A 22,629-nucleotide genomic window follows, 5' to 3' on the forward strand; every position below is an offset into this window, starting at 1 on the left:
GAAAAAAGTAGAGTAAACACACAATTGTCAGAAGTGGGATTTGAACCCACGCCTCCAGAAGAGACTGCGATATGAACACAGCGCCTTAGACCACTCGGCCATCCTGACTTGCATTTGTGGAACCTTCCACAGGCCAGACAGCCATGCAAGTGGGGTACCGAAAAGGCATGCCCTCAATTTATTTATCCTATTATAAGTACTTCCAACAGATCTTTGAACAATCCATAGAGAGCAGTACCTATGAAGAACTCTTAAGACCTTTAAGGCGTACAAAGAGAAAGTGCTATTAACCAGCCACTTGAGCGGCCCAAAGCTGCTTTGAAATTGAGTCAACAGCCACCTCTTGGCTAGCTAAAGCAAATTCAACAAGGAATTTCAATGTCACAACATAGGGTGGAATACGCAAATCTAAGCAGCCCCTGATCACAACCCTGAGGAAATTGCCGTAAGTGTGCTGGAGTCCAACTGTCTACCAGATGCTAGGCATTCTTCCATATTTGCATGGCCTGTCTGGCCAGGGCATACAAGAGCATGACTCTTCCAGATGAGCTCTTACATGGGTCCTATGCTCATATAGTAAGGACTGCACTTTGTCAGCAAGACTTTATACAACCGAAATATATGAGAAACCCCAGCTCTCTTGACTAGATGAGGACGGAATCACATCCCAGGTGAAGACCAACAGATGCAACTTCCATCAGATGTTAACCTGAAAAAGGAGATTACATCTCCAAAAGTCATGTCAGAAGTGGGATTCGAACCCACGTCTCCAGAGGAGTCTGCGGCCTAAACACAGCGCCTTAGACCACTCGGCCATCCTGACAGAGCAGAGTCTTAAGAAATGTATAAAAGTCACTCAGAAATTTCTGCCTCCATGCAAGCCTGAAATAATTTAAACCTTCAAACACAAGGTGCAACTTTATGCACAGGACAATAAACACAGAAGATCACATGTGAAAGCATTTCATTTCACAGGTGTACAATTTTTATGCTTTTAGAATACCTCATACCTCTCACCAGCTTTTTAGGGTCCTGTATCCGACTCACAAAATTACCTTGCCTGCGACCTCTCTCTCTACACAAACAACTACTGCACAGGAAGTAGGAAGGCAGAAGGTGGGGCATATTATGCAAATGTGTGCTGTCATTGTGCCTTGCAGATTCATGCAGGATTTCTAGATCCTTGCTGGATACAAGAGTGCAGACCTTGTTTCAGATCAACTGTCCCTAGCAGGGAACGTCTGAGCACATGCAGTCTTTTTCTCTCTAGCCCCTGGCCTGGGACTCACCCTCACTGGCTGAGGCGTGAATTTCTGCATACCAACGTTGCATAGATGGTACGTTTGTGGTCGGTTTGGGATGGGTGGGAGGTCAAAAGCAGGGAAAAGTATGTCGCCTTCACTTCTAGTCTCCTCTTCTAGGCCTACCTGCCGTTCACTCACTCTGTCTTTGTTTCATTCTCTCCTTCCTCAACACCCCTTCTCACTCACTCGCTCTATCACTTGTGCTCTTTCCCCTTGCTCTGCATTTCATAGTGGAAACATCTCTTGAATGGAGCATTAGAAAATGAGGTTACATAAAATTAACAATCTACTTATTGGAAACCAAAAATATCACAAGACTGAATGTAACCCATTTCATTAATAAAGGGACTTTTTAAGCACCCCCCAAAAAACACATAAAACAGCACGAGTGCTAGAAGAATATTATACGAGCTTGAAGACAGAATTGGGCAAATTAATTTGCAGTTGAAACTGAAGTTTGTTACTTATTCAGATATTATATGCACTGCCAATTTTTAGCTGAGATTCTAAAAGAACTCAGAGACAAAATGGACTTAAAGTTTTGTCAGAAGTGGGATTCGAACCCACGCCTCCAGGAGAGACTGCGGCCTTAACGCAGTGCCTTAGACCACTCGGCCATCCTGACCACATGTTGCTTGATCATCTACAGAGAGGGAAAGATATTGTGAACCAAAAAAAGCACACATCTTAGGTCATGAGTGGCTAGAGCAAGAAAAAAACTCACTGCACTTTTCCAAGTAGACAACCATATAGGCCCATGTGAGGGAAATGATCTGATTTTTTCTCTCTCAAGAAAAAAGTAGAGTAAACACACAATTGTCAGAAGTGGGATTTGAACCCACGCCTCCAGAAGAGACTGCGACCTGAACGCAGCGCCTTAGGCATCTCTGCCATCCTGACTTGCATTTGTGGAACCTTCCACAGGCCAGACAGCCATGCAAGTGGGGTACCGAAAAGGCATGCCCTCAATTTATTTATCCTATTATAAGTACTTCCAACAGATCTTTGAACAATCCATAGAGAGCAGTACCTATGAAGAACTCTTTAGACCTTTAAGGCGTACAATGAGAAAGTGCTATTAACCAGCCACTTGAACGGCCCAAAGCTGCTTTGAAATTGAGTCAACAGCCACCTCTTGGATAGCTAAAGCAAATTCAACAAGGAATTTCAATGTCACAACATAGGGTGGAATACGCAAATATAAGCAGCCCCTGATCACAGCCCTGAGGAAATTGCCGTAAGTGTGCTGGAGTCCAACTGTCTACCAGATGCTAGGCATTCTTCCATATTTGCATGGCCTGTCTGGCCAGGGCATACAAGAGCATGACTCTTCCAGATGATCTCTTACATGGGTCCTATGCTCATATAGTAAGGACTGCACTTTGTCAGCAAGACTTTATACAACCGAAATATATGAGAAACCCCAGCTCTCTTGACTAGATGATGACGGAATCACATCCCAGGTGAAGACCAACAGATGCAACTTCCATCAGATGTTAACCTGAAAAAGGAGATTACATCTCCAAAAGTCATGTCAGAAGTGGGATTCGAACCCACGCCTCCAGAGGAGACTGCGGCCTAAACACAGCGCTTTAGACCACTCGGCCATCCTGACAGTGCAGAGTCTTAAGAAATGTATAAAAGTCACTCAGAAATTTCTGCCTCCAAGCAAGCCTGAAATAATTTAAACCTTCAAACACAAGGTGCAACTTTATGCACAGGACAATAAACACAGAAGATCACATGTGAAAGTATTTCATTTCACAGGTGTACAATTTTTATGCTTTTAGAATACCTCATACCTCTCACCAGCTATTTAGGGTCCTGTATCCTACTCACAAAATTACCTTGCATGCGACCTCTCTCTCTACACAAACAACTACTGCACAGGAAGTAGGAAGGCAGAAGGTGGGGCATATTATGCAAATGTATGCTGTCATTGTGCCTTGCAGATACATGCAGGATTTCTAGATCCTTGGTGGATACAAGAGAGCAGACCTTGTTTCAGATCAACTGTCCCTAGCAGGGAACGTCTGAGCACATGCAGTCTTTTGCTCTCTAGCCCCTGGCCTGGGACTTACCCTCACTGGCTGAGGCGTGAATTTCTGCATACCAACGTTGCATAGATGGTACGTTTGTGGTCGGTTTGGGATGGGTGGGAGGTCAAAAGCAGGGAAAAGTATGTCGCCTTCACTTCTAGTCTCCTCTTCTAGGCCTACCTGCCGTTCACTCACTCTGTCTTTGTTTCATTCTCTCCTTCCTCAACACCCCTTCTCACTCACTCGCTCTATCACTTGTGCTCTTTCCCCTTGCTCTGCATTTCATAGTGGAAACATCTCTTGAATGGAGCATTAGAAAATGAGGTTACATAAAATTAACAATCTACTTATTGGAAACCAAAAATATCACAAGACTGAATGTAACCCATTTCATTAATAAAAGGGACTTTTTAAGCACCCCCCGAAAAACACATAAAACACCACGAGTGCTGGAAGAATATTATACGAGCTTGAAGACAGAATTGGGCAAATTAATTTGCAGTTGAAACTGAAGTTTGTTACTTATTCAGATATTATATGCACTGCCAATTTTTAGCTGAGATTCTAAAAGAACTCAGAGACAAAATGGACTTAAAGTTTTGTCAGAAGTGGGATTCGAACCCACGCCTCCAGGAGAGACTGCGGCCTTAACGCAGCGCCTTAGACCACTCGGCCATCCTGACCACATTTGCTTGAGCATCTACAGAGAGGGAAAGATATTGTGAACCAAAAAAAGCACACAACTTAGGTCATTAGTGGCTAGAGCAAGAAAAAAACTCACTGCACTTTTCCAAGTAGACAACCATATAAGCCCATGTGAGGGAAATGATCTGATTTTTTCTCTCTCAAGAAAAAAGTAGAGTAAACACACAATTGTCAGAAGTGGGATTTGAACCCACGCCTCCAGAAAAGAGTGCGATCTGAACGCAGCGCCTTAGACCACTCGGCCATCCTGACCACATGTTGCTTGAGCATCTACAGAGAGGGAAAGATATTGTGAACCAAAAAAAGCACACAACATAGGTCATTAGTGGCTAGAGCAAGAAAAAAACTCACTGCACTTTTCCAAGTAGACAACCATATAAGCCCATGTGAGGGAAATGATCTGATTTTTTCTCTCTCAAGAAAAAAGTAGAGTAAACACACAATTGTCAGAAGTGGGATTTGAACCCACGCCTCCAGAAGAGACTGCGACCTGAACGCAGCGCCTTAGGCATCTCTGCCATCCTGACTTGCATTTGTGGAACCTTCCACAGGCCAGACAGCCATGCAAGTGGGGTACCGAAAAGGCATGCCCTCAATTTATTTATCCTATTATAAGTACTTCCAACAGATCTTTGAACAATCCATAGAGAGCAGTACCTATGAAGAACTCTTTAGACCTTTAAGGCGTACAATGAGAAAGTGCTATTAACCAGCCACTTGAACGGCCCAAAGCTGCTTTGAAATTGAGTCAACAGCCACCTCTTGGATAGCTAAAGCAAATTCAACAAGGAATTTCAATGTCACAACATAGGGTGGAATACGCAAATATAAGCAGCCCCTGATCACAGCCCTGAGGAAATTGCCGTAAGTGTGCTGGAGTCCAACTGTCTACCAGATGCTAGGCATTCTTCCATATTTGCATGGCCTGTCTGGCCAGGGCATACAAGAGCATGACTCTTCCAGATGATCTCTTACATGGGTCCTATGCTCATATAGTAAGGACTGCACTTTGTCAGCAAGACTTTATACAACCGAAATATATGAGAAACCCCAGCTCTCTTGACTAGATGATGACGGAATCACATCCCAGGTGAAGACCAACAGATGCAACTTCCATCAGATGTTAACCTGAAAAAGGAGATTACATCTCCAAAAGTCATGTCAGAAGTGGGATTCGAACCCACGCCTCCAGAGGAGACTGCGGCCTAAACACAGCGCCTTAGACCACTCGGCCATCCTGACAGTGCAGAGTCTTAAGAAATGTATAAAAGTCACTCAGAAATTTCTGCCTCCAAGCAAGCCTGAAATAATTTAAACCTTCAAACACAAGGTGCAACTTTATGCACAGGACAATAAACACAGAAGATCACATGTGAAAGTATTTCATTTCACAGGTGTACAATTTTTATGCTTTTAGAATACCTCATACCTCTCACCAGCTATTTAGGGTCCTGTATCCTACTCACAAAATTACCTTGCATGCGACCTCTCTCTCTACACAAACAACTACTGCACAGGAAGTAGGAAGGCAGAAGGTGGGGCATATTATGCAAATGTATGCTGTCATTGTGCCTTGCAGATTCATGCAGGATTTCTAGATCCTTGCTGGATACAAGAGAGCAGACCTTGTTTCAGATCAACTGTCCCTAGCAGGGAACGTCTGAGCACATGCAGTCTTTTGCTCTCTAGCCCCTAGCCTGGGACTTACCCTCACTGGCTGAGGCGTGAATTTCTGCATACCAACGTTGCATAGATGGTACGTTTGTGGTCGGTTTGGGATGGGTGGGAGGTCAAAAGCAGGGAAAAGTATGTCGCCTTCACTTCTAGTCTCCTCTTCTAGGCCTACCTGCCATTCACTCACTCTGTCTTTGTTTCATTCTCTCCTTCCTCAACACCCCTTCTCACTCACTCGCTCTATCACTTGTGCTCTTTCCCCTTGCTCTGCATTTCATAGTGGAAACATCTCTTGAATGGAGCATTAGAAAATGAGGTTACATAAAATTAACAATCTACTTATTGGAAACCAAAAATATCACAAGACTGAATGTAACCCATTTCATTAATAAAAGGGACTTTTTAAGCACCCCCCAAAAAACACATAAAACACCACGAGTGCTAGAAGAATATTATACGAGCTTGAAGACAGAATTGGGCAAATTAATTTGCAGTTGAAACTGAAGTTTGTTACTTATTCAGATATTATATGCACTGCCAATTTTTAGCTGAGATTCTAAAAGAACTCAGAGACAAAATGGACTTAAAGTTTTGTCAGAAGTGGGATTCGAACCCACGCCTCCAGGAGAGACTGCGGCCTTAACGCAGCGCCTTAGACCACTCGGCCATCCTGACCACATTTGCTTGAGCATCTACAGAGAGGGAATGATATTGTGAACCAAAAAAAGCACACAACTTAGGTCATTAGTGGCTAGAGCAAGAAAAAAACTCACTGCACTTTTCCAAGTAGACAACCATATAAGCCCATGTGAGGGAAATGATCTGATTTTTTCTCTCTCAAGAAAAAAGTAGAGTAAACACACAATTGTCAGAAGTGGGATTTGAACCCACGCCTCCAGAAGAGACTGCGATCTGAACGCAGCGCCTTAGACCACTCGGCCATCCTGACTTGCATTTGTGGAACCTTCCACAGGCCAGACAGCCATGCAAGTGGGGTACCGAAAAGGCATGCCCTCAATTTATTTATCCTATTATAAGTACTTCCAACAGATCTTTGAACAATCCATAGAGAGCAGTACCTATGAAGAACTCTTAAGACCTTTAAGGCGTACAAAGAGAAAGTGCTATTAACCAGCCACTTGAGCGGCCCAAAGCTGCTTTGAAATTGAGTCAACAGCCACCTCTTGGCTAGCTAAAGCAAATTCAACAAGGAATTTCAATGTCACAACATAGGGTGGAATACGCAAATCTAAGCAGCCCCTGATCACAACCCTGAGGAAATTGCCGTAAGTGTGCTGGAGTCCAACTGTCTACCAGATGCTAGGCATTCTTCCATATTTGCATGGCCTGTCTGGCCAGGGCATACAAGAGCATGACTCTTCCAGATGAGCTCTTACATGGGTCCTATGCTCATATAGTAAGGACTGCACTTTGTCAGCAAGACTTTATACAACCGAAATATATGAGAAACCCCAGCTCTCTTGACTAGATGAGGACGGAATCACATCCCAGGTGAAGACCAACAGATGCAACTTCCATCAGATGTTAACCTGAAAAAGGAGATTACATCTCCAAAAGTCATGTCAGAAGTGGGATTCGAACCCGCGCCTCCAGAGGAGACTGCGGCCTAAACACAGCGCCTTAGACCACTCGGCCATCCTGACAGAGCAGAGTCTTAAGAAATGTATAAAAGTCACTCAGAAATTTCTGCCTCCGTGCAAGCCTGAAATAATTTAAACCTTCAAACACAAGGTGCAACTTTATGCACAGGACAATATACACAGAAGATCACATGTGAAAGCATTTCATTTCACAGGTGTACAATTTTTATGCTTTTAGAATACCTCATACCTCTCACCAGCTTTTTAGGGTCCTGTATCCGACTCACAAAATTACCTTGCCTGCGACCTCTCTCTCTACACAAACAACTACTGCACAGGAAGTAGGAAGGCAGAAGGTGGGGCATATTATGCAAATGTTTGCTGTCATTGTGCCTTGCAGATTCATGCAGGATTTCTAGATCCTTGCTGGATACAAGAGTGCAGACCTTGTTTCAGATCAACTGTCCCTAGCAGGGAACGTCTGAGCACATGCAGTCTTTTGCTCTCTAGCCCCTGGCCTGGGACTCACCCTCACTGGCTGAGGCGTGAATTTCTGCATACCAACGTTGCATAGATGGTACGTTTGTGGTCGGTTTGGGATGGGTGGGAGGTCAAAAGCAGGGAAAAGTATGTCGCCTTCACTTCTAGTCTCCTCTTCTAGGCCTACCTGCCGTTCACTCACTCTGTCTTTGTTTCATTCTCTCCTTCCTCAACACCCCTTCTCACTCACTCGCTCTATCACTTGTGCTCTTTCCCCTTGCTCTGCATTTCATAGTGGAAACATCTCTTGAATGGAGCATTAGAAAATGAGGTTACATAAAATTAACAATCTACTTATTGGAAACCAAAAATATCACAAGACTGAATGTAACCCATTTCATTAATAAAGGGACTTTTTAAGCACCCCCCAAAAAACACATAAAACACCACGAGTGCTAGAAGAATATTATACGAGCTTGAAGACAGAATTGGGCAAATTAATTTGCAGTTGAAACTGAAGTTTGTTACTTATTCAGATATTATATGCACTGCCAATTTTTAGCTGAGATTCTAAAAGAACTCAGAGACAAAATGGACTTAAAGTTTTGTCAGAAGTGGGATTCAACCCACGCCTCCAGGAGAGACTGCGGCCTTAACGCAGCGCCTTAGACCACTCGGCCATCCTGACCACATGTTGCTTGATCATCTACAGAGAGGGAAAGATATTGTGAACCAAAAAAAGCACACATCTTAGGTCATGAGTGGCTAGAGCAAGAAAAAAACTCACTGCACTTTTCCAAGTAGACAACCATATAGGCCCATGTGAGGGAAATGATCTGATTTTTTCTCTCTCAAGAAAAAAGTAGAGTAAACACACAATTGTCAGAAGTGGGATTTGAATCCACGCCTCCAGAAGAGACTGCGACCTGAACGCAGCACCTTAGGCATCTCTGCCACCCTGACTTGCATTTGTGGAACCTTCCACTGGCCAGACAGCCATGCAAGTGGGGTACCGAAAAGGCATGCCCTCAATTTATTTATCCTATTATAAGTACTTCCAACAGATCTTTGAACAATCCATAGAGAGCAGTACCTATGAAGAACTCTTTAGACCTTTAAGGCGTACAATGAGAAAGTGCTATTAACCAGCCACTTGAACGGCCCAAAGCTGCTTTGAAATTGAGTCAACAGCCACCTCTTGGATAGCTAAAGCAAATTCAACAAGGAATTTCAATGTCACAACATAGGGTGGAATACGCAAATATAAGCAGCCCCTGATCACAGCCCTGAGGAAATTGCCGTAAGTGTGCTGGAGTCCAACTGTCTACCAGATGCTAGGCATTCTTCCATATTTGCATGGCCTGTCTGGCCAGGGCATACAAGAGCATGACTCTTCCAGATGATCTCTTACATGGGTCCTATGCTCATATAGTAAGGACTGCACTTTGTCAGCAAGACTTTATACAACCGAAATATATGAGAAACCCCAGCTCTCTTGACTAGATGATGACGGAATCACATCCCAGGTGAAGACCAACAGATGCAACTTCCATCAGATGTTAACCTGAAAAAGGAGATTACATCTCCAAAAGTCATGTCAGAAGTGGGATTCGAACCCACGCCTCCAGAGGAGACTGCGGCCTAAACACAGCGCCTTAGACCACTCGGCCATCCTGACAGTGCAGAGTCTTAAGAAATGTATAAAAGTCACTCAGAAATTTCTGCCTCCAAGCAAGCCTGAAATAATTTAAACCTTCAAACACAAGGTGCAACTTTATGCACAGGACAATAAACACAGAAGATCACATGTGAAAGTATTTCATTTCACAGGTGTACAATTTTTATGCTTTTAGAATACCTCATACCTCTCACCAGCTATTTAGGGTCCTGTATCCTACTCACAAAATTACCTTGCATGCGACCTCTCTCTCTACACAAACAACTACTGCACAGGAAGTAGGAAGGCAGAAGGTGGGGCATATTATGCAAATGTATGCTGTCATTGTGCCTTGCAGATTCATGCAGGATTTCTAGATCCTTGCTGGATGCAAGAGAGCAGACCTTGTTTCAGATCAACTGTCCCTAGCAGGGAACGTCTGAGCACATGCAGTCTTTTGCTCTCTAGCCCCTGGCCTGGGACTTACCCTCACTGGCTGAGGCGTGAATTTCTGCATACCAACGTTGCATAGATGGTACGTTTGTGGTCGGTTTGGGATGGGTGGGAGGTCAAAAAGCAGGGAAAAGTATGTCGCCTTCACTTCTAGTCTCCTCTTCTAGGCCTACCTGCCGTTCACTCACTCTGTCTTTGTTTCATTCTCTCCTTCCTCAACACCCCTTCTCACTCACTCGCTCTATCACTTGTGCTCTTTCCCCTTGCTCTGCATTTCATAGTGGAAACATCTCTTGAATGGAGCATTAGAAAATGAGGTTACATAAAATTAACAATCTACTTATTGGAAACCAAAAATATCACAAGACTGAATGTAACCCATTTCATTAATAAAAGGGACTTTTTAAGCACCCCCCAAAAAACACATGAAACACCACGAGTGCTAGAAGAATATTATACGAGCTTGAAGACAGAATTGGGCAAATTAATTTGCAGTTGAAACTGAAGTTTGTTACTTATTCAGATATTATATGCACTGCCAATTTTTAGCTGAGATTCTAAAAGAACTCAAAAACAAAATGGACTTAAAGTTTTGTCAGAAGTGGGATTCGAACCCACGCCTCCAGGAGAGACTGCGGCCTTAACGCAGCGCCTTAGACCACTCGGCCATCCTGACCACATTTGCTTGATCATCTACAGAGAGGGAAAGATATTGTGAACCAAAAAAAGCGCACAACTTAGGTCATTAGTGGCTAGAGCAAGAAAAAAACTCACTGCATTTTTCCAAGTAGACAACCATATAAGCCCATGTGAGGGAAATGATCTGATTTTTTCTCTCTCAAGAAAAAAGTAGAGTAAACACACAATTGTCAGAAGTGGGATTTGAACCCACGCCTCCAGAAGAGACTGCGATCTGAACGCAGCACCTTAAACCACTCGGCCATCCTGACTTGCATTTGTGGAACCTTCCACAGGCCAGACAGCCATGCAAGTGGGGTACCGAAAAGGCATGCCCTCAATTTATTTATCCTATTATAAGTACTTCCAACAGATCTTTGAACAATCCATAGAGAGCAGTACCTATGAAGAACTCTTTAGACCTTTAAGGCGTACAATGAGAAAGTGCTATTAACCAGCCACTTGAACGGCCCAAAGCTGCTTTAAAATTGAGTCAACAGCCACCTCTTGGATAGCTAAAGCAAATTCAACAAGGAATTTCAATGTCACAACATAGGGTGGAATACGCAAATATAAGCAGCCCCTGATCACAGCCCTGAGGAAATTGCCGTAAGTGTGCTGGAGTCCAACTGTCTACCAGATGCTAGGCATTCTTCCATATTTGCATGGCCTGTCTGGCAAGGGCATACAAGAGCATGACTCTTCCAGATGATCTCTTACATGGGTCCTATGCTCATATAGTAAGGACTGCACTTTGTCAGCAAGACTTTATACAACCGAAATATATGAGAAACCCCAGCTCTCTTGACTAGATGATGACGGAATCACATCCCAGGTGAAGACCAACAGATGCAACTTCCATCAGATGTTAACCTGAAAAAGGAGATTACATCTCCAAAAGTCATGTCAGAAGTGGGATTCGAACCCACGCCTCCAGAGGAGACTGCGGCCTAAACACAGCGCCTTAGACCACTCGGCCATCCTGACAGTGCAGAGTCTTAAGAAATGTATAAAAGTCACTCAGAAATTTCTGCCTCCAAGCAAGCCTGAAATAATTTAAACCTTCAAACACAAGGTGCAACTTTATGCACAGGACAATAAACACAGAAGATCACATGTGAAAGTATTTCATTTCACAGGTGTACAATTTTTATGCTTTTAGAATACCTCATACCTCTCACCAGCTATTTAGGGTCCTGTATCCTACTCACAAAATTACCTTGCATGCGACCTCTCTCTCTACACAAACAACTACTGCACAGGAAGTAGGAAGGCAGAAGGTGGGGCATATTATGCAAATGTATGCTGTCATTGTGCCTTGCAGATTCATGCAGGATTTCTAGATCCTTGCTGGATACAAGAGAGCAGACCTTGTTTCAGATCTACTGTCCCTAGCAGGGAACGTCTGAGCACATGCAGTCTTTTGCTCTCTAGCCCCTGGCCTGGGACTTACCCTCACTGGCTGAGGCGTGAATTTCTGCATACCAACGTTGCATAGATGGTACGTTTGTGGTCGGTTTGGGATGGGTGGGAGGTCAAAAGCAGGGAAAAGTATGTCGCCTTCACTTCTAGTCTCCTCTTCTAGGCCTACCTGCCGTTCACTCACTCTGTCTTTGTTTCATTCTCTCCTTCCTCAACACCCCTTCTCACTCACTCGCTCTATCACTTGTGCTCTTTCCCCTTGCTCTGCATTTCATAGTGGAAACATCTCTTGAATGGAGCATTAGAAAATGAGGTTACATAAAATTAACAATCTACTTATTGGAAACCAAAAATATCACAAGACTGAATGTAACCCATTTCATTAATAAAAGGGACTTTTTAAGCACCCCCCAAAAAACACATAAAACACCACGAGTGCTAGAAGAATATTATACAAGCTTGAAGACAGAATTGGGCAAATTAATTTGCAGTTGAAACTGAAGTTTGTTACTTATTCAGATATTATATGCACTGCCAATTTTTAGCTGAGATTCTAAAAGAACTCAGAGACAAAATGGACTTAAAGTTTTGTCAGAAGTGGGATTCGAACCCACGCCTCCAGGAGAGACTGCGGCCTTAACGCAGCGCCTTAGACCACTCGGCCATCCTGACCACATTTGCTTGATCATCTACAGAGAGGGAAAGATATTGTGAACCAAAAAAAGCACACATCTTAGGTCATGAGTGGCTAGAGCAAGAAAAAAACTCACTGCACTTTTCCAAGTAGACAACCATATAAGCCCATGTGAGGGAAATGATCAGATTTTTTCTCTCTCAAGAAAAAAGTAGAGTAAACACACAATTGTCAGAAGTGGGATTTGAACCCACGCCTCCAGAAGAGACTGCGACCTGAACGCAGCGCCTTAGACCACTCGGCCATCCTGACTTGCATTTGTGGAACCTTCCACAGGCCAGAAAGCCATGCAAGTGGGGTACCGAAAAGGCATGCCCTCAATTTATTTATCCTATTATAAGTACTTCCAACAGATCTTTGAACAATCCATAGAGAGCAGTACCTATGAAGAACTCTTTAGACCTTTAAGGCGTACAAAGAGAAAGTGCTATTAACCAGCCACTTGAAAGGCCCAAAGCTGCTTTGAAATTGAGTCAACAGCCACCTCTTGGCTAGCTAAAGCAAATTCAACAAGGAATTTCAATGTCACAACATAGGGTGGAATACGCAAATCTAAGCAGCCCCTGATCACAGCCCTGAGGAAATTGCCGTAAGTGTGCTGGAGTCCAACTGTCTACCAGATGCTAGGCATTCTTCCATATTTGCATGGCCTGTCTGGCCAGGGCATACAAGAGCATGACTCTTCCAGTTGAGCTCTTACATGGGTCCTATGCTCATATAGTAAGGACTGCACTTTGTCAGCAAGACTTTATACAACCGAAATATATGAGAAACCCCAGCTCTCTTGACTAGATGAGGACGGAATCACATCCTAGGTGAAGACCAACAGATGCAACTTCCATCAGATGTTAACCTGAAAAAGGAGATTACATCTCCAAAAGTCATGTCAGGAGTGGGATTCGAACCCACGCCTCCAGAGGAGACTGCGGCCTAAACACAGCGCCTTAGACCACTCGGCCATCCTGACAGTGCAGAGTCATAGGAAATGTATAAAAGTCACTCAGAAATTTCTGCCTCCATGCAAGCCTGAAATAATTTAAACCTTCAAACACAAGGTGCAACTTTATGCACAGGACAATAAACACAGAAGATCACATGTGAAAGCATTTAATTTCACAGGTGTACAATTTTTATGCTTTTAAAATACCTCATACCTCTCACCAGCTATTTAGGGTCCTGTATCCTACTCACAAAATTACCTTGCCTGCGACCTCTCTCTCTACACAAACAACTACTGCACAGGAAGTAGGAAGGCAGAAGGTGGGGCATATTATGCAAATGTATGCTGTCATTGTGCCTTGCAGATTCATGCAGTATTTCTAGATCCTTGCTGGATACAAGAGAGCAGACCTTGTTTCAGATCAACTGTCCCTAGCAGGGAACGTCTGAGCACATGCAGTCTTTTGCTCTCTAGCCCCTGGCCTGGGACTTACCCTCACTGGCTGAGGCGTGAATTTCTGCATACCAACGTTGCATAGATGGTACGTTTGTGGTCGGTTTGGGATGGGTGGGAGGTCAAAAGCATGGAAAAGTATGTCGCCTTCACTTCTAGTCTCCTCTTCTAGGCCTACCTGCCGTTCACTCACTCTATCTTTGTTTCATTCTCTCCTTCCTCAACACCCCTTCTCACTCACTCGCTCTATCACTTGTGCTCTTTCCCCTTGCTCTGCATTTCATAGTGGAAACATCTCTTGAATGGAGCATTAGAAAATGAGGTTACATAAAATTAACAATCTACTTATTGGAAACCAAAAATATCACAAGACTGAATGTAACCCATTTCATTAATAAAAGGGACTTTTTAAGCACCCCCCAAAAAACACATAAAACAGCACGAGTGCTAGAAGAATATTATACGAGCTTGAAGACAGAATTGGGCAAATTAATTTGCAGTTGAAACTGAAGTTTGTTACTTATTCAGATATTATATGCACTGCCAATTTTTAGCTGAGATTCTAAAAGAACTCAGAGACAAAATGGACTTAAAGTTTTGTCAGAAGTGGGATTCGAACCCACGCCTCCAGGAGAGACTGCGGCCTTAACGCAGCGCCTTAGACCACTCGGCCATCCTGACCACATTTGCTTTATCATCTACAGAGAGGGAAAGATATTGTGAACCAAAAAAAGCACACATCTTAGGTCATGAGTGGCTAGAGCAAGAAAAAAACTCACTGCACTTTTCCAAGTAGACAACCATATAAGCCCATGTGAGGGAAATGATCTGATTTTTTCTCTCTCAAGAAAAAAGTAGAGTAAACACACAATTGTCAGAAGTGGGATTTGAACCCACGCCTCCAGAAGAGACTGCGACCTGAACGCAGCGCCTTAGGCATCTCTGCCATCCTGACTTGCATTTGTGGAACCTTCCACAGGCCAGACAGCCATGCAAGTGGGGTACCGAAAAGGCATGCCCTCAATTTATTTATCCTATTATAAGTACTTCCAACAGATCTTTGAACAATCCATAGAGAGCAGTACCTATGAAGAACTCTTTAGACCTTTAAGGCGTACAAAGAGAAAGTGCTATTAACCAGCCACTTGAACGGCCCAAAGCTGCTTTGAAATTGAGTCAACAGCCACCTCTTGGATAGCTAAAGCAAATTCAACAAGGAATTTCAATGTCACAACATAGGGTGGAATACGCAAATATAAGCAGCCCCTGATCACAGCCCTGAGGAAATTGCCGTAAGTGTGCTGGAGTCCAACTGTCTACCAGATGCTAGGCATTCTTCCATATTTGCATGGCCTGTCTGGCCAGGGCATACAAGAGCATGACTCTTCCAGATGATCTCTTACATGGGTCCTATGCTCATATAGTAAGGACTGCACTTTGTCAGCAAGACTTTATACAACCGAAATATATGAGAAACCCCAGCTCTCTTGACTAGATGAGGACGGAATCACATCCCAGGTGAAGACCAACAGATGCAACTTCCATCAGATGTTAACCTGAAAAAGGAGATTACATCTCCAAAAGTCATGTCAGAAGTGGGATTCGAACCCACGCCTCCAGAGGAGACTGCGGCCTAAACACAGCGCCTTAGACCACTCGGCCATCCTGACAGAGCAGAGTCTTAAGAAATGTATAAAAGTCACTCAGAAATTTCTGCCTCCATGCAAGCCTGAAATAATTTAAACCTTCAAACACAAGGTGCAACTTTATGCACAGGACAATAAACACAGAAGATCACATGTGAAAGTATTTCATTTCACAGGTGTACAATTTTTATGCTTTTAGAATACCTCATACCTCTCACCAGCTATTTAGGGTCCTGTATCCTACTCACAAAATTACCTTGCCTGCGACCTCTCTCTCTACACAAACAACTACTGCACAGGAAGTAGGAAGCCAGAAGGTGGGGCATATTATGCAAATGTATGCTGTCATTGTGCCTTGCAGATTCATGCAGGATTTCTAGATCCTTGCTGGATACAAGAGAGCAGACCTTGTTTCAGATCAACTGTCCCTAGCAGGGAACGTCTGAGCACATGCAGTCTTTTGCTCTCTAGCCCCTGGCCTGGGACTCACCCTCACTGGCTGAGGCGTGAATTTCTGCATACCAACGTTGCATAGATGGTACGTTTGTGGTCGGTTTGGGATGGGTGGGAGGTCAAAAGCAGGGAAAAGTATGTCGCCTTCACTTCTAGTCTCCTCTTCTAGGCCTACCTGCCGTTCACTCACTCTGTCTTTGTTTCATTCTCTCCTTCCTCAACACCCCTTCTCACTCACTCGCTCTATCACTTGTGCTCTTTCCCCTTGCTCTGCATTTCATAGTGGAAACATCTCTTGAATGGAGCATTAGAAAATGAGGTTACATAAAATTAACAATCTACTTATTGGAAACCAAAAATATCACAAGACTGAATGTAACCCATTTCATTAATAAAAGGGACTTTTTAGGCACCCCCCAAAAACACATAAAACACCACGAGTGCTAGAAGAATATTATACGAGCTTGAAGACAGAATTGGGCAAATAATTTGCAGTTGAAACTGAAGTTTGTTACTTATTCAGATATTTTTTGCACTGCCAATTTTTAGCTGAGATTCTAAAAGAACTCAGAGACAAAATGGACTTAAAGTTTTGTCAGAATTGGGATTCGAACCCACGCCTCCAGGAGAGACTGCGGCCTTAACGCAGCGCCTTAGACCACTCGGCCACCCTGACCCAAGTTGCTTGATCATCTACAGAGAGGGAAAGATATTGTGAACCAAAAAAAGCACACATCTTAGGTCATGAGTGGCTAGAGCAAGAAAAAAACTCACTGCACTTTTCCAAGTAGACAACCATATAAGCCCATGTGAGGGAAATGATCAGATTTTTTCTCTCTAAAGAAAAAAGTAGAGTAAACACACAATTGTCAGAAGTGGGATTTGAACCCACGCCTCCAGAAGAAACTGCGACCTGAACGCAGCGCCTTAGACCACTCGGCCATCCTGACTTGCATTTGTGGAACCTTCCACAGGCCAGACAGCCATGCAAGTGGGGTACCGAAAAGGCATGCCCTCAATTTATTTATCCTATTATAAGTACTTCCAACAGATCTTTGAACAATCCATAGAGAGCAGTACCTATGAAGAACTCTTTAGACCTTTAAGGCGTACAAAGAGAAAGTGCTATTAACCAGCCACTTGAACGGCCCAAAGCTGCTTTGAAATTGAGTCAACAGCCTTCTCTTGGCTAGCTAAAGCAAATTCAACAAGGAATTTCAATGTCACAACATAGGGTGGAATACGCAAATCTAAGCAGCCCCTGATCACAGCCCTGAGGAAATTGCCGTAAGTGTGCTGGAGTCCAACTGTCTATCAGATGCTAGGCATTCTTCCATATTTGCATGGCCTGTCTGGCCAGGGCATACAAGAGCATGACTCTTCCAGATGAGCTCTTACATGGGTCCTATGCTCATATAGTAAGGACTGCACTTTGTCAGCAAGACTTTATACAACCGAAATATATGAGAAACCCCAGCTCTCTTGACTAGATGAGGACGGAATCACATCCCAGGTGAAGACCAACAGATGCAACTTCCATCAGATATTAACCTGAAAAAGGAGATTACATCTCCAAAAGTCATGTCAGAAGTGGGATTCGAACCCACGCCTCCAGAGGAGACTGCGGCCTAAACACAGCGCCTTAGACCACTCGGCCATCCTGACAGTGCAGAGTCTTAAGAAATGTATAAAAGTCACTCAGAAATTTCTGCCTCCATGCAAGCCTGAAATAATTTAAACCTTCAAACACAAGGTGCAACTTTATGCACAGGACAATAAACACAGAAGATCACATGTGAAAGCATTTCATTTCACAGGTGTACAATTTTTATGCTTTTAGAATACCTCATACCTCTCACCAGCTATTTAGGGTCCTGTATCCTACTCACAAAATTACCTTGCATGCGACCTCTCTCTCTACACAAACAACTACTGCACAGGAAGTAGGAAGGCAGAAGGTGGGGCATATTATGCAAATGTATGCTGTCATTGTGCCTTGCAGATTCATGCAGGATTTCTAGATCCTTGCTGGATACAAGAGAGCAGACCTTGTTTCAGATCAACTGTCCCTAGCAGGGAACGTCTGAGCACATGCAGTCTTTTGCTCTCTAGCCCCTGGCCTGGGACTTACCCTCACTGGCTGAGGCGTGAATTTCTGCATACCAACGTTGCATAGATGGTACGTTTGTGGTCGGTTTGGGATGGGTGGGAGATCAAAAGCAGGGAAAAGTATGTCTCCTTCACTTCTAGTCTCCTCTTCTAGGCCTACCTGCCGTTCACTCACTCTGTCTTTGTTTCATTCTCTCCTTCCTCAACACCCCTTCTCACTCACTCGCTCTATCACTTGTGCTCTTTCCCCTTGCTCTGCATTTCATAGTGGAAACATCTCTTGAATGGAGCATTAGAAAATGAGGTTACATAAAATTAACAATCTACTTATTGGAAACCAAAAATATCACAAGTCTGAATGTAACCCATTTCATTAATAAAAGGGACTTTTTAAGCCCCCCCCAAAAAACACATAAAACACCACGAGTGCTAGAAGAATATTATACGAGCTTGAAGACAGAATTGGGCAAATTAATTTGCAGTTGAAACTGAAGTTTGTTACTTATTCAGATATTATATGCACTGCCAATTTTTAGCTGAGATTCTAAAAGAACTCCGAGACAAAATGGACTTAAAGTTTTATCAGAAGTGGGATTCGAACCCACGCCTCCAGGAGAGACTGCGGCCTTAACACAGCACCTTAGACCACTCGGCCATCCTGACCACACGTTGCTTGATCATCTACAGAGAGGGAAAGATATTGTGAACCAAAAAAAGCACACATCTTAGGTCATGAGTGGCTAGAGCAAGAAAAAAACTCACTGCACTTTTCCAAGTAGACAACCATATAAGCCCATGTGAGGGAAATGATCAGATTTTTTCTCTCCCAAGAAAAAAGTAGAGTAAACACACAATTGTCAGAAGTGGGATTTGAACCCACGCCTCCAGAAGAGACTGCGACCTGAACGCAGCGCCTTAGACCACTTGGCCATCCTGACTTGCAGTTGTGGAACCTTCCACAGGCCAGACAGCCATGCAAGTGGGGTACCGAAAAGGAATGCCCTCAATTTATTTATCCTATTATAAGTACTTCCAACAGATCTTTGAACAATCCATAGAGAGCAGTACCTATGAAGAACTCTTTAGACCTTTAAGGCGTACAAAGAGAAAGTGCTATTAACCAGCCACTTGAAAGGCCCAAAGCTGCTTTGAAATTGAGTCAACAGCCACCTCTTGGCTAGCTAAAGCAAATTCAACAAGGAATTTCAATGTCACAACATAGGGTGGAATACGCAAATCTAAGCAGCCCCTGATCACAGCCCTGAGGAAATTGCCGTAAGTGTGCTGGAGTCCAACTGTCTACCAGATGCTAGGCATTCTTCCATATTTGCATGGCCTGTCTGGCCAGGGCATACAAGAGCATGACTCTTCCAGATGAGCTCTTACATGGGTCCTATGCTCATATAGTAAGGGCTGCACTTTGTCAGCAAGACTTTATACAACCGAAATATATGAGAAACCCCAGCTCTCTTGACTAGATGAGGACGGAATCACATCCTAGGTGAAGACCAACAGATGCAACTTCCATCAGATGTTAACCTGAAAAAGGAGATTACATCTCCAAAAGTCATGTCAGAAGTGGGATTCGAACCCACGCCTCCAGAGGAGACTGCGGCCTAAACACAGCGCCTTAGACCACTCGGCCATCCTGACAGTGCAGAGTCTTAGGAAATGTATAAAAGTCACTCAGAAATTTCTGCCTCCATGCAAGCCTGAAATAATTTAAACCTTCAAACACAAGGTGCAACTTTATGCACAGGACAATAAACACAGAAGATCACATGTGAAAGTATTTCATTTCACAGGTGTACAATTTTTATGCTTTTAGAATACCTCATACCTCTCACCAGCTATTTAGGGTCCTGTATCCTACTCACAAAATTACCTTGCCTGCGACCTCTCTCTCTACACAAACAACTACTGCACAGGAAGTAGGAAGCCAGAAGGTGGGGCATATTATGCAAATGTATGCTGTCATTGTGCCTTGCAGATTCATGCAGGATTTCTAGATCCTTGCTGGATACAAGAGAGCAGACCTTGTTTCAGATCAACTGTCCCTAGCAGGGAACGTCTGAGCACATGCAGTCTTTTGCTCTCTAGCCCCTGGCCTGGGACTCACCCTCACTGGCTGAGGCGTGAATTTCTGCATACCAACGTTGCATAGATGGTACGTTTGTGGTCGGTTTGGGATGGGTGGGAGGTCAAAAGCAGGGAAAAGTATGTCGCCTTCACTTCTAGTCTCCTCTTCTAGGCCTACCTGCCGTTCACTCACTCTGTCTTTGTTTCATTCTCTCCTTCCTCAACACCCCTTCTCACTCACTCGCTCTATCACTTGTGCTCTTTCCCCTTGCTCTGCATTTCATAGTGGAAACATCTCTTGAATGGAGCATTAGAAAATGAGGTTACATAAAATTAACAATCTACTTATTGGAAACCAAAAATATCACAAGACTGAATGTAACCCATTTCATTAATAAAAGGGACTTTTTAGGCACCCCCCAAAAACACATAAAACACCACGAGTGCTAGAAGAATATTATACGAGCTTGAAGACAGAATTGGGCAAATAATTTGCAGTTGAAACTGAAGTTTGTTACTTATTCAGATATTTTTTGCACTGCCAATTTTTAGCTGAGATTCTAAAAGAACTCAGAGACAAAATGGACTTAAAGTTTTGTCAGAATTGGGATTCGAACCCACGCCTCCAGGAGAGACTGCGGCCTTAACGCAGCGCCTTAGACCACTCGGCCACCCTGACCCAAGTTGCTTGATCATCTACAGAGAGGGAAAGATATTGTGAACCAAAAAAAGCACACATCTTAGGTCATGAGTGGCTAGAGCAAGAAAAAAACTCACTGCACTTTTCCAAGTAGACAACCATATAAGCCCATGTGAGGGAAATGATCAGATTTTTTCTCTCTAAAGAAAAAAGTAGAGTAAACACACAATTGTCAGAAGTGGGATTTGAACCCACGCCTCCAGAAGAAACTGCGACCTGAACGCAGCGCCTTAGACCACTCGGCCATCCTGACTTGCATTTGTGGATCCTTCCACAGGCCAGACAGCCATGCAAGTGGGGTACCGAAAAGGCATGCCCTCAATTTATTTATCCTATTATAAGTACTTCCAACAGATCTTTGAACAATCCATAGAGAGCAGTACCTATGAAGAACTCTTTAGACCTTTAAGGCGTACAAAGAGAAAGTGCTATTAACCAGCCACTTGAACGGCCCAAAGCTGCTTTGAAATTGAGTCAACAGCCACCTCTTGGCTAGCTAAAGCAAATTCAACAAGGAATTTCAATGTCACAACATAGGGTGGAATACGCAAATCTAAGCAGCCCCTGATCACAGCCCTGAGGAAATTGCCGTAAGTGTGCTGGAGTCCAACTGTCTATCAGATGCTAGGCATTCTTCCATATTTGCATGGCCTGTCTGGCCAGGGCATACAAGAGCATGACTCTTCCAGATGAGCTCTTACATGGGTCCTATGCTCATATAGTAAGGACTGCACTTTGTCAGCAAGACTTTATACAACCGAAATATATGAGAAACCCCAGCTCTCTTGACTAGATGAGGACGGAATCACATCCCAGGTGAAGACCAACAGATGCAACTTCCATCAGATATTAACCTGAAAAAGGAGATTACATCTCCAAAAGTCATGTCAGAAGTGGGATTCGAACCCACGCCTCCAGAGGAGACTGCGGCCTAAACACAGCGCCTTAGACCACTCGGCCATCCTGACAGTGCAGAGTCTTAAGAAATGTATAAAAGTCACTCAGAAATTTCTGCCTCCATGCAAGCCTGAAATAATTTAAACCTTCAAACACAAGGTGCAACTTTATGCACAGGACAATAAACACAGAAGATCACATGTGAAAGCATTTCATTTCACAGGTGTACAATTTTTATGCTTTTAGAATACCTCATACCTCTCACCAGCTATTTAGGGTCCTGTATCCTACTCACAAAATTACCTTGCATGCGACCTCTCTCTCTACACAAACAACTACTGCACAGGAAGTAGGAAGGCAGAAGGTGGGGCATATTATGCAAATGTATGCTGTCATTGTGCCTTGCAGATTCATGCAGGATTTCTAGATCCTTGCTGGATACAAGAGAGCAGACCTTGTTTCAGATCAACTGTCCCTAGCAGGGAACGTCTGAGCACATGCAGTCTTTTGCTCTCTAGCCCCTGGCCTGGGACTTACCCTCACTGGCTGAGGCGTGAATTTCTGCATACCAACGTTGCATAGATGGTACGTTTGTGGTCGGTTTGGGATGGGTGGGAGATCAAAAGCAGGGAAAAGTATGTCTCC

At 43.7% G+C, this 22,629-nt stretch overlaps 25 non-coding genes across 25 annotated transcripts; all 25 read right to left on the minus strand.

The window, feature by feature from the left end:
- Window positions 1-25: 25 nt before the first annotated feature.
- On the minus strand, window positions 26-108 carry TRNAM-CAU (transfer RNA methionine (anticodon CAU)). Its single transcript has one exon. It is a non-coding gene; the product is annotated as a tRNA-Met (tRNA).
- Window positions 109-740: 632 nt separating this feature from the next.
- On the minus strand, window positions 741-823 carry TRNAL-UAG (transfer RNA leucine (anticodon UAG)). The gene has a single exon. It is a non-coding gene; the product is annotated as a tRNA-Leu (tRNA).
- A 1,023-nt stretch (window positions 824-1,846) lies between these two features.
- On the minus strand, window positions 1,847-1,929 carry TRNAL-AAG (transfer RNA leucine (anticodon AAG)). Its single transcript has one exon. It is a non-coding gene; the product is annotated as a tRNA-Leu (tRNA).
- Window positions 1,930-2,836: 907 nt separating this feature from the next.
- TRNAL-UAG (transfer RNA leucine (anticodon UAG)) lies at window positions 2,837-2,919 on the minus strand. The gene has a single exon. It is a non-coding gene; the product is annotated as a tRNA-Leu (tRNA).
- A 1,024-nt stretch (window positions 2,920-3,943) lies between these two features.
- Window positions 3,944-4,026, minus strand: TRNAL-AAG (transfer RNA leucine (anticodon AAG)). The gene has a single exon. It is a non-coding gene; the product is annotated as a tRNA-Leu (tRNA).
- Window positions 4,027-5,207: 1,181 nt separating this feature from the next.
- Window positions 5,208-5,290, minus strand: TRNAL-UAG (transfer RNA leucine (anticodon UAG)). The gene has a single exon. It is a non-coding gene; the product is annotated as a tRNA-Leu (tRNA).
- Window positions 5,291-6,314: 1,024 nt separating this feature from the next.
- Window positions 6,315-6,397, minus strand: TRNAL-AAG (transfer RNA leucine (anticodon AAG)). Its single transcript has one exon. It is a non-coding gene; the product is annotated as a tRNA-Leu (tRNA).
- Window positions 6,398-6,588: 191 nt separating this feature from the next.
- On the minus strand, window positions 6,589-6,671 carry TRNAL-CAG (transfer RNA leucine (anticodon CAG)). Its single transcript has one exon. It is a non-coding gene; the product is annotated as a tRNA-Leu (tRNA).
- A 632-nt stretch (window positions 6,672-7,303) lies between these two features.
- TRNAL-UAG (transfer RNA leucine (anticodon UAG)) lies at window positions 7,304-7,386 on the minus strand. The gene has a single exon. It is a non-coding gene; the product is annotated as a tRNA-Leu (tRNA).
- Window positions 7,387-9,398: 2,012 nt separating this feature from the next.
- TRNAL-UAG (transfer RNA leucine (anticodon UAG)) lies at window positions 9,399-9,481 on the minus strand. The gene has a single exon. It is a non-coding gene; the product is annotated as a tRNA-Leu (tRNA).
- A 1,025-nt stretch (window positions 9,482-10,506) lies between these two features.
- TRNAL-AAG (transfer RNA leucine (anticodon AAG)) lies at window positions 10,507-10,589 on the minus strand. Its single transcript has one exon. It is a non-coding gene; the product is annotated as a tRNA-Leu (tRNA).
- A 191-nt stretch (window positions 10,590-10,780) lies between these two features.
- TRNAL-CAG (transfer RNA leucine (anticodon CAG)) lies at window positions 10,781-10,863 on the minus strand. Its single transcript has one exon. It is a non-coding gene; the product is annotated as a tRNA-Leu (tRNA).
- Window positions 10,864-11,495: 632 nt separating this feature from the next.
- Window positions 11,496-11,578, minus strand: TRNAL-UAG (transfer RNA leucine (anticodon UAG)). Its single transcript has one exon. It is a non-coding gene; the product is annotated as a tRNA-Leu (tRNA).
- A 1,024-nt stretch (window positions 11,579-12,602) lies between these two features.
- Window positions 12,603-12,685, minus strand: TRNAL-AAG (transfer RNA leucine (anticodon AAG)). Its single transcript has one exon. It is a non-coding gene; the product is annotated as a tRNA-Leu (tRNA).
- A 191-nt stretch (window positions 12,686-12,876) lies between these two features.
- On the minus strand, window positions 12,877-12,959 carry TRNAL-CAG (transfer RNA leucine (anticodon CAG)). The gene has a single exon. It is a non-coding gene; the product is annotated as a tRNA-Leu (tRNA).
- Window positions 12,960-13,591: 632 nt separating this feature from the next.
- On the minus strand, window positions 13,592-13,674 carry TRNAL-UAG (transfer RNA leucine (anticodon UAG)). The gene has a single exon. It is a non-coding gene; the product is annotated as a tRNA-Leu (tRNA).
- Window positions 13,675-14,698: 1,024 nt separating this feature from the next.
- On the minus strand, window positions 14,699-14,781 carry TRNAL-AAG (transfer RNA leucine (anticodon AAG)). Its single transcript has one exon. It is a non-coding gene; the product is annotated as a tRNA-Leu (tRNA).
- A 906-nt stretch (window positions 14,782-15,687) lies between these two features.
- Window positions 15,688-15,770, minus strand: TRNAL-UAG (transfer RNA leucine (anticodon UAG)). The gene has a single exon. It is a non-coding gene; the product is annotated as a tRNA-Leu (tRNA).
- Window positions 15,771-17,066: 1,296 nt separating this feature from the next.
- On the minus strand, window positions 17,067-17,149 carry TRNAL-CAG (transfer RNA leucine (anticodon CAG)). The gene has a single exon. It is a non-coding gene; the product is annotated as a tRNA-Leu (tRNA).
- Window positions 17,150-17,781: 632 nt separating this feature from the next.
- On the minus strand, window positions 17,782-17,864 carry TRNAL-UAG (transfer RNA leucine (anticodon UAG)). The gene has a single exon. It is a non-coding gene; the product is annotated as a tRNA-Leu (tRNA).
- Window positions 17,865-18,888: 1,024 nt separating this feature from the next.
- On the minus strand, window positions 18,889-18,971 carry TRNAL-AAG (transfer RNA leucine (anticodon AAG)). Its single transcript has one exon. It is a non-coding gene; the product is annotated as a tRNA-Leu (tRNA).
- Window positions 18,972-19,163: 192 nt separating this feature from the next.
- TRNAL-CAG (transfer RNA leucine (anticodon CAG)) lies at window positions 19,164-19,246 on the minus strand. Its single transcript has one exon. It is a non-coding gene; the product is annotated as a tRNA-Leu (tRNA).
- Window positions 19,247-19,878: 632 nt separating this feature from the next.
- TRNAL-UAG (transfer RNA leucine (anticodon UAG)) lies at window positions 19,879-19,961 on the minus strand. The gene has a single exon. It is a non-coding gene; the product is annotated as a tRNA-Leu (tRNA).
- A 1,296-nt stretch (window positions 19,962-21,257) lies between these two features.
- Window positions 21,258-21,340, minus strand: TRNAL-CAG (transfer RNA leucine (anticodon CAG)). Its single transcript has one exon. It is a non-coding gene; the product is annotated as a tRNA-Leu (tRNA).
- A 632-nt stretch (window positions 21,341-21,972) lies between these two features.
- On the minus strand, window positions 21,973-22,055 carry TRNAL-UAG (transfer RNA leucine (anticodon UAG)). The gene has a single exon. It is a non-coding gene; the product is annotated as a tRNA-Leu (tRNA).
- Between the last annotated feature and the right edge of the window lie 574 nt (window positions 22,056-22,629).

Source organism: Lissotriton vulgaris, chromosome 8 (assembly GCF_964263255.1).
Source record: "Lissotriton vulgaris chromosome 8, aLisVul1.2, whole genome shotgun sequence".
Classification (NCBI taxonomy): Eukaryota; Metazoa; Chordata; class Amphibia; order Caudata; family Salamandridae; genus Lissotriton; species Lissotriton vulgaris.